The sequence below is a fragment of the Notamacropus eugenii genome, chromosome 2 (genome assembly GCF_028372415.1).
Source record: "Notamacropus eugenii isolate mMacEug1 chromosome 2, mMacEug1.pri_v2, whole genome shotgun sequence".
NCBI classification, from domain to species: Eukaryota; Metazoa; Chordata; class Mammalia; order Diprotodontia; family Macropodidae; genus Notamacropus; species Notamacropus eugenii.
The window spans coordinates 172,936,339-172,950,342 of record NC_092873.1 but is presented as its reverse complement, the minus strand read 5'-3'; the positions used below and the strand labels follow the sequence as shown (position 1 = coordinate 172,950,342).

At 36.4% G+C, this 14,004-nt stretch overlaps 1 long non-coding RNA gene across 1 annotated transcript; it reads left to right on the top strand.

Moving 5' to 3' along the window:
* Window positions 1-4,852: 4,852 nt before the first annotated feature.
* LOC140526563 (uncharacterized) lies at window positions 4,853-13,770 on the top strand. Its single transcript, XR_011974429.1, has 3 exons — window positions 4,853-4,966; window positions 5,406-5,552; window positions 13,388-13,770. It is a non-coding gene; the product is annotated as an uncharacterized lncRNA (long non-coding RNA).
* The last annotated feature ends 234 nt before the right edge of the window (window positions 13,771-14,004 follow it).

Below are 14,004 nucleotides of genomic sequence, written 5' to 3'. Positions count from 1 at the left end.
TTCTATTAAGCCAGACATTAAAGAGATTTACAAAAATATGTAAAACAATGCCAATATTCTCATCAATATTTTTTATTTTGGAAAATATAATTTTTCACAGAAATGCTATTTTATGTTAACATGTAATAAGTTTATTATTTTAAAATTAATTAATACATAAATATTTTTAAAAATATTATTAGTTTTAATTTCAAATAAGGTAAATATTGATGAACGCAGATTGCATAAGTAAAAGCTCTGTTAAGTCCTCAATAATTTTTAAGAACATAAAGGAGTCCTGACATCAAAAAGTTTAAGAATTACCCTCATGGATTAGCTAGATAAAAGCCTCCTGCTCTTCATTTTAAGGCACTGCATACCTGGATCTAAGAATTTGCTGAGGAGATAAGAGACCTCAGGAAGCAAGACTTTGAGGGGAAAACTGGGGAATTTTTTTTTCTGGTCTGAGGGAAAGAATTATCTGACTTTGCCAAAATAGTTAGAAAAAGTCTATAGATTTTAAATTAAGAAAACATGGCAGGACTTACTCTGCCCTGAGGAGGAGATAACCAAGGATTTCAGGTAAGTTGGGAACTGAAGGTGGAAGAGACCTTAGCAGAAAATTGACTAGCACAGCCAACATATCTAGCTAAGCAATGTCTGGCAGAGACTATGAGACCTACAAAGGCTAAAGAACTACAGGTGAATAGCCCTGGTGGAAGCAGGCCTGGCAGGGGTTGCTTGGTGGTTACTGTCCTTCATTCTTGAAGAGAGGACCAAAATGACATCACTATGTTGGGGTCAAGGTGCGATGTGTCCAGCTATGGCTGGTGAGACTAATACCAGCTCAGAACACTCTACCATGGGTTGGGAACAAATAGTCTGTATGAATATTGGGAGTGGAGATGACATCAGTGTGAATTCTTCTCTGTGTTTGCTTTTCCCCATACTTATTCCCTATATGTGTTCCTCTCAGCGTTTCCCTTATGTCTACTCTTTTCCATGTATCTTCCTGAAGATTATACACTCTCCCCCGTGATGTGTGTATATTTATGGAAGACTGCTCTCCAAGTTATTGGGGGAGGGAAATATTTTGCTGCTCCATTTCTAATATAATATTTCATCAATGTCTTTAGTTTGAACTACATGAAGTAAAATGACCAATTGTCTTTATAAGTTATTGCTATTTCCTGGTATGGTATTCATTCACAAGAATGAGCTTGGTCCAGATATCTATAAAATGACCATAAGTGAACTCTGTTGTAAATGACAGTATACCATGATGTGTGGGACTGACTCTAGATGAAACTGAAGAGTAAATTAAGCTTTGTTTCACTAACATCCTTTTATGGTGATCCTGGATTTCTCCATCTGAGGCTCCACTTAGAGTGATTCTCCCCAGTAATTCTCTCTTTTTCACTGATTTTCCCTGTCCCTTCTCCCACATTTAAAACTGACTATTGTTGTTTTGTTTTCACTGTCACCTAAGACACACATCATTGGAATAGTGCCTGCATGGTGCAGAACCTCATGCTTAGGATACAAAGACAAAAACAAAACAAAAAAACCTGTCTCATTCCTCAACAGTGTGCACTCTTCTGGGGGTACTTAAGAGTTAATGTGCTTACCCTTGTGAGCCAACATGTTTCTAGTTGTCTAGTGAGACTGTAACATGTTTTTACTGATCTACTAAACTTCTAAATCTCATTATTTCTTAAAGTCTGTTAACTTAGAAACAACAATAAATCCCTCCTCTTTCCTTCTTTGTTTTCTCTTCTCTGAGGAGTCTTGGTCTTTACTCCCTGAGGTGGAGAATTTAAATACTTTGAAAATCTTTAGTATGGCTTTAGTTGGGAAACCAGGCAAAACTTTAAGTTTTTTTCAGTTGTGTCCAACTCTTTGTGACCTCATTTGGAGTTTTCTTGGCAAAGATACTGGAATGGTTTGCCATTTCCTTCTCCAGCTCATTTTACAGATGAGGAAATTGAGGCAAACAGGGTTAAGTGATTTGCACAGGGTTACACAGCTAGTGAGTGTCCAAGACCAGCTTTGAACTCAGGGAGATGAGTCTTCCAGGCTTCAGGCCTAGCACTCCATCCATTGTGCCACTTTGTGGCCCCTGAGTTCTAACTAGCTTGAAACTGATAGAACTTCGCTGCAGGGCACTGACATTTAGGTTACATGAGTTTATTACCTAGGAGAAGCTTCTCCGACTGTAACCACTGAGGACTCACCTCAGTCCCCTGCTGGTTCCTACCCAGGCTCCTCTCTCTGTAGTGCTCCCTTTTCAGGAAAAGACCCAAGCCCCATTGAAACAATGTCCCCCAAAGTTAGACTTTTCTGTGTACTGCCACCTTGCTCCCATTGAAAATATTCCTAGTTATGCCTCTGAAATCTGATAAGAAAGTTGGGGGGACATTTTATGGTGGGTAGACCTTTGGCTGGCCTCCTATTTTGGTTCTATGAACAACTGGCCAAAAGCTTCTCTGGCCTGTGCTGTGTATGGGTACTGTGAAATGTAATGTATATATTTGTCCATGGACGTTTTCTCCCTTGTTTTGCATTTCTCTATGATGAACAATATTGGATCTGTCTGTATTTTCAAGGCAGAGAAGTGGCATAGTGGATAAAGCCTTGGGTCTGGAGTCTGGAAGACCCCTGAGTTCAACTCTGGCCTCAGATATTTATTAGCTGTGTGATTGGACAAATCACTTAACTTCTCTCAGGCTTGGTTTTCTCATCTGTAAAATGGGATTAAAAACAGCACCTCCTTCATGGGGTTGTTGTGAGGATGAAATGAGATAACTTATATAAAGCACTTTGCAAACCTTAAAGTGATATTGTTTTTTACTCCTAAGACCCCAAAAGAATGGCAGTTATTATATTGAACATCTCATTCAGATATAGCAATATACAACTAAGATGATTATATGCAATTATATCTAAATTGTTAATGTATAATTTCAATATATACTGTTATTTAACATTAAAACACAAGCAAGATGAAGACCCTCTCCCCCATTACCATAAGTTGATGTGCCTTTTACTGTGTTATTTGCTGTGTCCTAAAATCGAAGAATATAGATTTTACTGAACTTCCAGTCAATGAATCATCCAGTCAAGCACCTATTAGCTGACCATTTTGCCTCTCTCTAACTGGAAGAGGGAACACAATACAGTCTGACTATTTTCACAGAACTCCATCTGCTTTAAAATATGGATTTCAGTCAATGGCATGATGAAATGGAAAAATTATATGTCATCAGTTGTAGCTATTAGGAAAATAGTTCCCTAAGTAGTCAGTTTTGTGAAACAGTATATTTTCAAAATCTCATGCAGCAGTTTTCTAGTCAAATTCCCACCCACCACATTAAAAACTGAGGTAAAAATATGTCCTTTAAAATGTAAAATAAAAAATGGATCTACAGAAAAACATTTAGGCTTAAATAATGCAAAATGACTTTGAAGACTCTCATGCTGACCAAGTTTATTCTCTTGGGAGACTGTACAAAGAAGATTGACTACATCAGGGAAGGGGAAAGTGGGGCCTTGAGACCACATGTGGCCTTCTAGGTCTTTGGGTGCAGCCTTTTGACTGAGTCCAAGTTTTACAGAACAAATCCTTTTATTAAGGGTATTTGTTCTGTGAAGTTTGGATTCAGTCAAAGGGTCTCACTTGAGGACCTAGAGGGCCATATGTGGCCTTGAGATTTCAGGTTCCTCACTCCTGGACTAGAGTATGAGGACCTGAGTTCAAATCTCACCTCTGAAACTTACTATTTAGGTTTCAATTTCCTTATCTGTAAAATCAAGACTTGGATTAGAGTCTCCTCTCTTCAGAGGAGATTCCCTCCTCTGAATCAATTATCCTGTAATCTTTTGAGTTGAAGAATTATGATAACAGGATAACTGAACTGCTTTATGGTACAGTAAAGTGAGATAACTTGAGGTGAATTGAGGACATTTTACTAGCTAACCTCTAAGGTCCCTTGAAGCTCTAAATCTATGACATGGTAGTCTTATGGAAGTTGAAGTATGTAGTCCAGTATAAAGTCCAGTGTGTGCTCATGAACAGAAGCAATAATGGGAAAATCAGGAGTTCTGTAGAGATAAAGGGAACCTTTTTGAAATAGGTAGCCTCAGGCAAAGTGATAAAAGTACAAAGGCTAACCTTCCTCAAAGAGTGGAATGGCTGAAATGAAATCTCAGGATGCTAGAGAAAGAGCTGGATGGGGTTTTGGAGGCCATTTAGTCTAGCCTATTTATTTTACAGATGGGGAAACTGAGGCCCAGGGGAGTTAACTGACTTGTCCAAGACCATAGTGTCAGAGGGGGTATTTGAATCCAAGTTTTTGACTCCAGAGGATCCCTTTCATTCTACCATAATGCCTCCTGGCTTTACTTCTTTCTAGAGTAATGAGTATTATATTGAGTGTGTATAAGTCTTTGTAAATTTGTAAACACCATTACTTTTGACTGTTTATTATTGTCTTTATTTACTTTGTTTTTGTGATAAATATTATTATTTTGTGTTTTTTTCCCCATCGGTTTATACAAGTCTCTCTGTATTTCTCATTTGTATCATTCTTTATGACACAAAAGTTGTTGCTTTACATCAATATGCCACAATTTGGCCATTTGGTAATCATTGTACAAAAATTTCATTTCAATCTTTTTGTTATCTCAAATAATGAAAATAGGTTTCTTCTTACTTTTATTACTTTCTGGGAGCTCTAAACAAGATAGTAGAATCTTTATTGCAAAAAGTATGAATAATTTGGTAAATTTTCTTTCATGATTCATAATTATTTTCCAAAACTGTTGGATCAATTCACTACTTTACCAGTAAATTACCGTATCTGTCTTCCCACAGGTCTTCCAACACTGAGTTTTCCCATGTTTTCCAGTTTTATGGGTGTGATGTATTAGCTCAGAATATTTCAATTTGTGTTTTTCTAATTATGAAGGATTTGGAATGCCTTTTCAGGTACTTTGTATTGATACTTCTTTTTAAAACGTTTGACCACTTATCTACTGAACAATTATACTTAATCTTACCAATTTTAGTTAGTTTTAAATCAACTTTAGACACTGGACTTTTCTCAAAGTTTTTAATGCAAAGAATTTCCCTTAATTCATATTTTCTTCTAAATCTAGCTGCATTGGTTGTGTTTGTACAGAAACTTTTACATTTAATATACTCAAAATTATCTCATTTGTTTTTTATAATCTCCTCTAGCTCATGTATTGTTATAAATTCTTTCCATATCCAAAATAGTGAATGTCATATATAAAACTTTCATTTTCTTTTATTTTTTTAATGCCATAAATTTTAATGTTCAGATTATTTGTTTATTTGGAATTTATTGTGGTATATAGTATGAGGTACTGGTCTAAGCCTATTTTCTGCTTTCTTGTTTTCTTAGAGCCCCCTTTTCCAGCATTTTGGATTCTGAGGATTAACAAATAATCACCTTCATGACTGTGCTTTTGATTGTCCACATTTCATCTTCACGGCTCAGTTATCTTCTTACCCTGGAACATTTTCTAAGTTATGGGTGCTTCTCCCTTTGGTGAGTTCTTCTAGAGCTTCCATTTTGGTATCTTCTCTTATAAAGACTGGGAGCCGTATCCTACTTCCCACTGATAGTGATGAATCAAGTTCTCAGAGACTGGACTAGCAACATCTCTTCTTCCTCCATAGAGTTCTAGGGGAATCCCTGAGGGGAGCCTGGCGTATCTTTCTCCAATGATACAGTCCTGAGTCTTCATTCCTTTGTGTTCTTTTCCTTGTCAACAAACAGTGAAAATTAGCCACATGCCTTATATCATCACTACATGCTAGTGATCTCATTCAACTAATTAACATCAATTAGCTTTTTACAAAAGAATATTTACTAAGAAGATATAAAAAGAGTAGAGTTATTAAAGTAGCATGGTGGAGTGTTATGTGTGGCCATCCCCCACTTTAGCAAGGTTTATCTCAGTCTAGTTTGCAAGCAGCTAGAATAAATACAGCTCTAGAGTCTCTTCCCTCCATCTTTCTCCAAGAGAGACTGGTTCCTGCCTGAATGGGAAACAGGAGGTTCTGCTTTCCTCAGAGAGAAGGGATATCAGACTAGAATTAAATCTGTCTACTCCCTTAAATATTATTAGTCTACGGCATATGGGTCAAACAGATAGAAATGGATTTCTGCAGACCACATGTTGACTTAGAAAATCACACATTAACATTGTGTTGTAATGTATTTTTATTTATTCTGTTAAAAATTTCCCAATTACATTTTAACCTGGTTTGTGTTGTGCTCAGGGGTTTTGAAGGATTTTGAAGGATTGAAGGCCTGCCTGCAGGTCATGAGATCACTATTTCTTAACAAGAAAGGAGTAAACTAAACTATATGCAAGTCCTGACTTCCCTTCCCACCAAATAAATGTCGGTTCCATAGTGAACTCACATGGCAAATAACAGAGACCCTTTGATCCAAGTTGATAGCAAAACAAACCAGAGACTGTTTCCCTCCCTCCCCCTCCCTCTCCCTCTCTCCTCTTCCCTCCTTCTACCTTCTTTTCCCTTCCTCTCCTTCACTTTTCCTTTCTTTCTCTCTCTTCCTGTCTCTCCCTCTCTCCTTCTCTTTCTCCCTTACCTTCTTTCTTTCTCTCTCCCTGTTTACTTTTTTACAATTATACCATTGCAAAATGGTATATTGAGAGTGAGGTAACTCAGCTCAACCAAGAGGAAAAGGCCCAGGTTTCACCCAAAAGGAAATTTCCTTGTAATGGAATACTATTATGCTGTAAGAAATGATGAACAGGCAGACCAGTAAAAACCTGGAAGGATTTATATGAACTGATGCTAAGTGAAGGGAGCAGAACCAGGAGAACATTTTTCGTGGTAACAGGCACAGTCTGCAAAGACTGATTTTAATAGACTTAGCCCTTCTCAGCAATGCAAAGACCTAAAACAATTCCAAAGGCCTTATGATGGAAAATGCCGTCCACATCCAGAGAAAGAACCATGGAGTCTGAATGTAGAGTGAAGCAGACTATTTTCTTTTTTGTTTTTTTTTTTCTTTCTCATTGTTTCTCCCATTCCTTCTATACAACATGACTAATGTGAAAATATGTTTAATAGGAATGTATATGTAGAGCCTATATCAGATTACAGACCATCTTGGGGAAGGAGGAGGAGAAAATTTAAAACTCATGGAAGTGAATGTTCAAAACAAAAAAATAATTTCTTTTAAAGAAAAAAACAGAAGGAAATTTCCTGAAGTCTCTTGTGAAATTAGGAATGGGGATATGATTGAAATTCTACATGTAGGCTTCTTCCCAAAGTCTTTATCTCTTTATAGTTCTGAAGAGAGGTTGGAATCCTGTGAATCTTCTCTCTCCATGCTGGAGGCCAGAAGAGATTGAAGAAACTAGATCTTTCTCATTTTAATCAACTTTGCTCAGCCTCTAATGCAGGAATAGGGCATTGATCTTAACTGTTAAGGAGAGTCTCATAGCAATGGACTTTGGGGCTTGGGTTCCGTGAAATATCCCAACTGTTGAGGATACATTCTTATCTATATTATCTCAACCCCAGGGCAGGATAGGTTCAAACCCAAAAAAGCTGCTATAATGACTTTGCCTCCAACAGATTCGCTTCTGAATGTGACATGGCTGAGGACTCATAAGACCTAGCATGTTGTTTTAGGGGTTCATTCGTTATTGGACTGAGTCCTGATATACCTCCTTAAGGATATGCTGGTGGACTCGGTTTGATTGTCCAGAAACTCTGCCCTGGATTCTTGACCCTGGTCTTCTGGTGTTTTTGTGAGCTTTTGCAGCTCAAAAGGTCACAAATTAGTTTATTCTATTTCCAAAACTTCTTCATCTGTGGCAGAAAAGAATAACTGCAACTGGGAGAGACCAATATTAGGGCCAGCTGGATAGAGTGGACTTCTGTCCTGCTGGTGCTACCTTTCTCAGCAGCAGTAGAACCCATGTTAGACTGGCTTTGGATAATCTTGGGCCCAGATTCTTCTCTATCTGGAGGTCTAGAATAGCTGGTGTTCTTCATTGGTCGCTAGGGAAGGAAAAAATGGGTGTTGTCCCAAGAGAGTCTTTGTATGCACCCTCAGGTTTGAATCGACAGACTATCAAAAGTCCTTTTCTTTGCTATGTGGTAGCAGACTGGAAAGTCATTCCCGCATGTGCTCTGAAGGAGAAAGCCTGCTGCCTTCGTTCCGTGTCATCAAACACTTCTAGAAGCAGGCTAATCAAGCTCCCCCACATAGTTTGATTATAAGCAGTATGATGTTCATTCATTGAGAATGGACCTGTCTTTGACAGTCCCTAGCATTTCTAGTACTTTATTAAATAAAAATGGAATCAGTGGACATCCTTGTTCCATCCTTGACTGGGGTGGAGCTTTGTTATTTTTCCATTATAAATTGTGAGCTTTGGGTTTTAGGTAAATGCTTTTGATCATATTAAGGAAATGCTCCTTCATTCTTATGTTTCTAATGTTATTTAACACAAATTAGTACTGTATTTTCATCTGTTAATAGTGTAATTTTTGTTATTTTTGCTATTTACATGACTCATTATAATAACATTTATCCTAGTATTGACTCATCATTACATTTCTAGAATAAATTTCAACTTGGTTGTAAGAATAATTTTTGGCATATTGTTGTAGTCTTGTTAATATTGTTTTATCTTCTTGTATCAATATTATTATACTTGGTTTCTTTTTTCCTCTTCTTTATACATTTCTGATTTAGTCATCGGACAATATTTGTAACTTTGAAGGACTTGATAGGCTTATTTCTTTTTCTATTTCTGAGAACAGTTTAGGTAGCTTAAAGATTATTTGTTTTTTAAATGTTTTATAGAATTAATTTGCAAATCCATTTGAACAAGAAATAGTTTTTTTAATTTGTGATTTTATTTATGATCTGCTTACTTTCTTTTTCTGACATTTGGTTGTGTAGATCTCTATTTCTTGCTTCATTTGGGCATTTTATATTTTTGCAATTATGCGTTTCATAAAATTTTTGTTTTGTTAACATTGGGAAGAATAATTGCTGATAGTCTTCTCCATTGACACTTTCTCATTTTTTTCTTGATATTTTGGTTTTTCTCTCTGTCTCCCTCTTCATCTCCCTCTCTGTTTCTGTCTATCCTCTATGTCTCTCTCTGTCACTCTCTATCTCTGGGGAAAGAGACCATATTTATTGATATTTTTTATATTTTCAAAAAATCCTTTTATTTATCAATTTGATTGTCTTTTCTCTGATTTTCAAAATTTCTTCAGTCTTACTTTGGTATCATGAATTTCTTGGTTTTCTAGTTTTTAAGTCATCAGTTCCCTCTTTTTCTCTTTTGTCAACATGTTCAGAGATACAAGTTTTTCTTTTGAGGACTGCTTTAGCTACAGTTCGTAAATTTTGGTAACTTGGTTCACTATTATTTTTAATTTCCATTAACTGCTTCTATATCCTTTGACCAACCTATTATTTTAGATATTATTTAGCTACTGTTTAGTCCAGGAATTTTGTTCCTATTATTCTTGTTGATTTAAATTTGATTACGTTAATTACTCAAATACATTCATTCTGGATATTTCCTTTGGAAATATCCAGAATGAATGTATTTGGGTTCTTTGTTCAATAACACAAATCCGAATCCCTTCTCTAGCCTGATGCCTTTATTTGGTGAGGATATTTCAGTTAAATCAATCAAAAATACAAATAGAGTATAATCATTTTTGTTAACTCAATCAAGCGCATTAGACCAGATGCAAAAATTCCATGAAGATTATTAGATCAGTATAAGTGATGCTGTCCAGGAGGTTTTTTGCACTGGATATAGAAACTCTATCAATATCCTATGAGTTTTGTATAAAATAGCACACTAGTTTGTAATGCAGATTCTAGTATTAAGAGAGGAAAGAGTGGTTCCAACTGAACCCCTATGAGGAAAATTGTTTGAGGTAGAGGTGTTGTTAAGGTGAGGGACTGTATTGTTTTTAATTTATCTCTCCAGTGCTTACCATAGTGCCTGGTACATGGTAGGTGGTTGGTGATTTATGATCCCTTCAGCTCTGTGAGACATAGTAAACATTTATTAATTACCTGCCTTCAAGGCATTTATAATTTAATGTGGGAAGATAATACAGAAAAAGAAGTTGAAAAGAGGTCGAGGTGCCAGAGTGTACTCTGTGTGGAAATATAGTATTTGTGGAGTCAAAACCAAGCAGATCAGTTGATAAAGACTGAAGAGTTAGCTAGAATATTCTGAATCCTCTATAAAGTTAGACCTTGGGATGTGTTTCCTATTCTACCTTCTGGTTTGAGAGGCAACTGGGAATGTTGAGAAAGGTGTTAAGTATCAAAGCTGAATCAATCTCCATGATATGAGCTTGCCTTGGAGGAGACATGATGATCATGGAGTTGAACCCAAGCAGAACAGCTAACTACTTCTCTGGCTTCCTTCAAGTCCCAGTTAAAATCCTACCTTCTATAGGAAGCATTTCCTAATCCTTCTTAATTTAAGTGCTTTCCCTCTGTTGTTTTTATTTATCCTATACATATTTTTGTTTATCCTATTAATTTTATTTATCCTATGCTTAGTTTGTTTATACATAATTCATTGCATGTTGTCTCTCCTTTTAGATTGTGAACTCTTCAAGAACAGATTGTCTTTTTGTCTTTCTTTGTATCTCCAGCACTTAGCATAGTACCTGGAACATAATAGGTGCTTAATAAATACATATTCACTAGTCAGTATGAAAACTGAAGACAGTGTTTGCATCAGGAAACAAGGACAAGCTAGAAGTATTGAGGAAAGATAAGAAACTTTATTATACCATGATTAGTGGTGTAGAAGAAATTGTACATTGGTACTCTTCTACATGGATAGAAGGATAAGTATAAGGACGAGGTTTGTGCTTTCCTCAGAACAGGAAGTTCCCGTGTGAGAAAATTCCCTCTATCCCTGCACCCAGGCACTTTTTCAAGAACTTAGTCTTTTTGGGGGGATATATAATATTTCCCCTCAATTTCATGTTAAAATAATTTTTAAACATTTAAAAAAAGTTTCAAGTCCCAAATTCTATGCTTCCCTCACTCATTTTTCCCCTCCCTGAGATGGTAATCAATGTGATATAGGTTGTCCATGTGCAGTCATGTAAAACATTTCCACACTAGTCATTTTGCATAAGAAGACTCGAATAAAAGAGAAAGAATGAAAGTGAAAAATAGCATGCTTTAGTCTGTATTCAAACAATATCAGTTCTTTCTCTGGAGAAAGTATGCTTCATCATTACTCCTTGGGATTGTCTTGGATTGTTGTATTGTTGAGAATAGCTGTTATTCACAGTTCTCATTATACGATATTGCTATTACTGTGTACAATGTTCTCCTGGTTCTGCTCATTTCAGTTTGTATCAGTTCATGTAAGTCTTTCCAGAATTCTCTGAAGTCATCCTGCTTGTCATTTCTTATAGCAGAGTAAAATTCCATCACAATCATAAACCACAGCTTGCTTAGTCATCTTGCAATTGATGGGCATCCCTTTGATTTCCAATTCTTAGCTACCACAAAAAAGAGCTGTTCTAAATATTTTTGTACAAATATATCCTTCCCCCCTGCCTTTTTGGATGTCTTTGGGATATAAATCTAGCTGCGGTATTGCTGGATCAAATGGTATGCACAGTTTTATGGCCCTTTGGGCAAAGAGGAATTTCCAGTCTTAGAGAGGTCAAGGAAACTTTAAAGTAGGGGTTCTTAATTTGGAATCTCCATGTGTGCATATACTAAAGTACATAGTATATAGTGTGTGTATCTATGCACATACACTAAAGTTATCAATACATTGATATTTAACATGTATTCAAATTTGACTATTTCAGCACAATGTGTTTCTTTTGTAATCCTTTGTATTTTATTTTGTGCATTTAAAAATATTATTCTGAGAAGGGGTCCATAGTCTTCACCATGCTGTCAAGGGGGTCCTTGACAGGAAAAGGATTAAGAACCTCGGCTTTAGAGCAAGTGGAAGAAACAAAATCTTTTTTTCCTATCGAAACATTGCTCCCTTTTAAAATTTGTACATAATTTTATACTTAACATTTGAGGGAAGAATATGGCTAGTATCATCAATTCCCAGAGAATCTCTACTCATTTCACTCAGAACGTAGTTGGGGAAGTGCTTCCATGCTCTTTCCATAATATAATCCTGCTAGATCTGATGACTTTTATTTAGCAGTTGTCCATTTATCAACTTCTTCATTACCCCTTCTCTGAATCACCAATTCTACTTCTACTTGCTAAAGAGGAACACACCAAGTTTTATTTCATCAGACCCTAGGACAGCCTGAGAGCATGCTGGCGCCTTGTCTATTTGGTCCCACTGCTTGGTATTTGAGTAGCTCATCACGTTGCTCTTTAAACAGAGGGTGGAAGAACACGTTACATTTTTAATCATCAGAATGTCCTCTGGTGGGTGGCAAAAAGGTGATTTCATATTCCCCTGCTGGAAAGAGCTGTGACTTTATCCGTTCTTCTCATTTCAGGTCCTCAGTGAACTGGTGCTTTATGCATGCAAATGGAAACTTGAGGCTGCCATTATTCCTGTTACCACCAAACACTAAGCTTTAGAATGAATAATTTTTCACTGCTTTGAACTAGTAGCCATTAAGGTTATGCTGAAGTGATTAATCTTCATCAAAATAAATTGTGTTTTTCCAGAAAAGTTAAGGATAGGAGAAAGCGATGCAGTCATTAGAATTCTAGTCATTTCAGGAGTGGAATCATCTACCATTGCAAAGTGTTCTTCCAGCTTTCCCATTAGTGGGGAAGTATCACTGCACTGTGCATTAAGAAAGGACCATATAGGACTATAGGGACAGTAACAGAAAGGAAAGTAACCTTGCATCATGGCGGGACAGATGGGCTAAGAGAGCTCTGTGCTGTTCTTCTCATTATTGCTGTGCTCTATTTATCTTGTGGTATCTTTAATTAGAATTACACTTTCTGCCGTTTGAACTGACTGTTAGTGTTTTCATTTTTGTTCTTGTGCCCTTGGCACCTAGTCCAGTGCCTGGGCTTTTTTTTTTCCCTTTTGTTTGTCTTTGAAAAGTGATCTGTGATTTCATTGACATAGGGAAGTCGTGGTTAGGAAACTCCCTTTCAAGGGTTCTTAACCTAGGGTCCTGATGGCTTGTTTTTGACTATGTGTGTATGTATTAATAACTATATAAATATCATTTGTTCCACTGTAATCCTGTTTAATTGTAATCCTTAAGAAGGTAGCCCTAACCTTATGTATTTTATCTAATGCATTTTGAAACTGAGAAATAGTCCAGACTATTGAAGTTTATACTAATGCAGATCAGTCACTGTTCTCTAATTCACAGTCTTAGAACATTGCCAGAGATATTAAGTGACTTACCTACGGCTACACAGAAAGAAAGATCCAGATCTCTCTGACTCCAAGGCCAGTTCTCTTCATCCATCATGCCATTTCTCCTCTCGCAAAGTAGGTATTAAATATTTGTTGAATTGGACTATTGTAGATAATAGTTTTATAGATCCACTTTCCATCCAATTTTTTGACATTGTAATATTTGTAATGCTGACACAATCTAGTAACCACTTTAAAAGGCAAACTCATCTATTGATATAAATTCTACTATTACTTAAAAAATAATATCCAAAGTTGGAAGAGGTGGGATTTCATGCATAAGAGACCTGTGACTATGACTGCAAATGAGTTTAATAAAATTATTCCTTATGTTTTGTGCTCACAAAACCTGCTTTGGGGGCTAATTTCTTGGGCTGTCACAGTAGAGTATGTGGCTCTTAGGTGCCTCCTATAATTCAACTAGACAAATAGCAGTACAGGTTGGTGGAATCTTTATTATCTTGTTCATAAACATTTCCCTCTGGTTCCTTTTGTTTTCTTTACCAAGTATTTGGCAAGACAGGAAAAGAACTCAAGGAAAATTTTAAATGGGTGCAGAGCTTGCTCAAA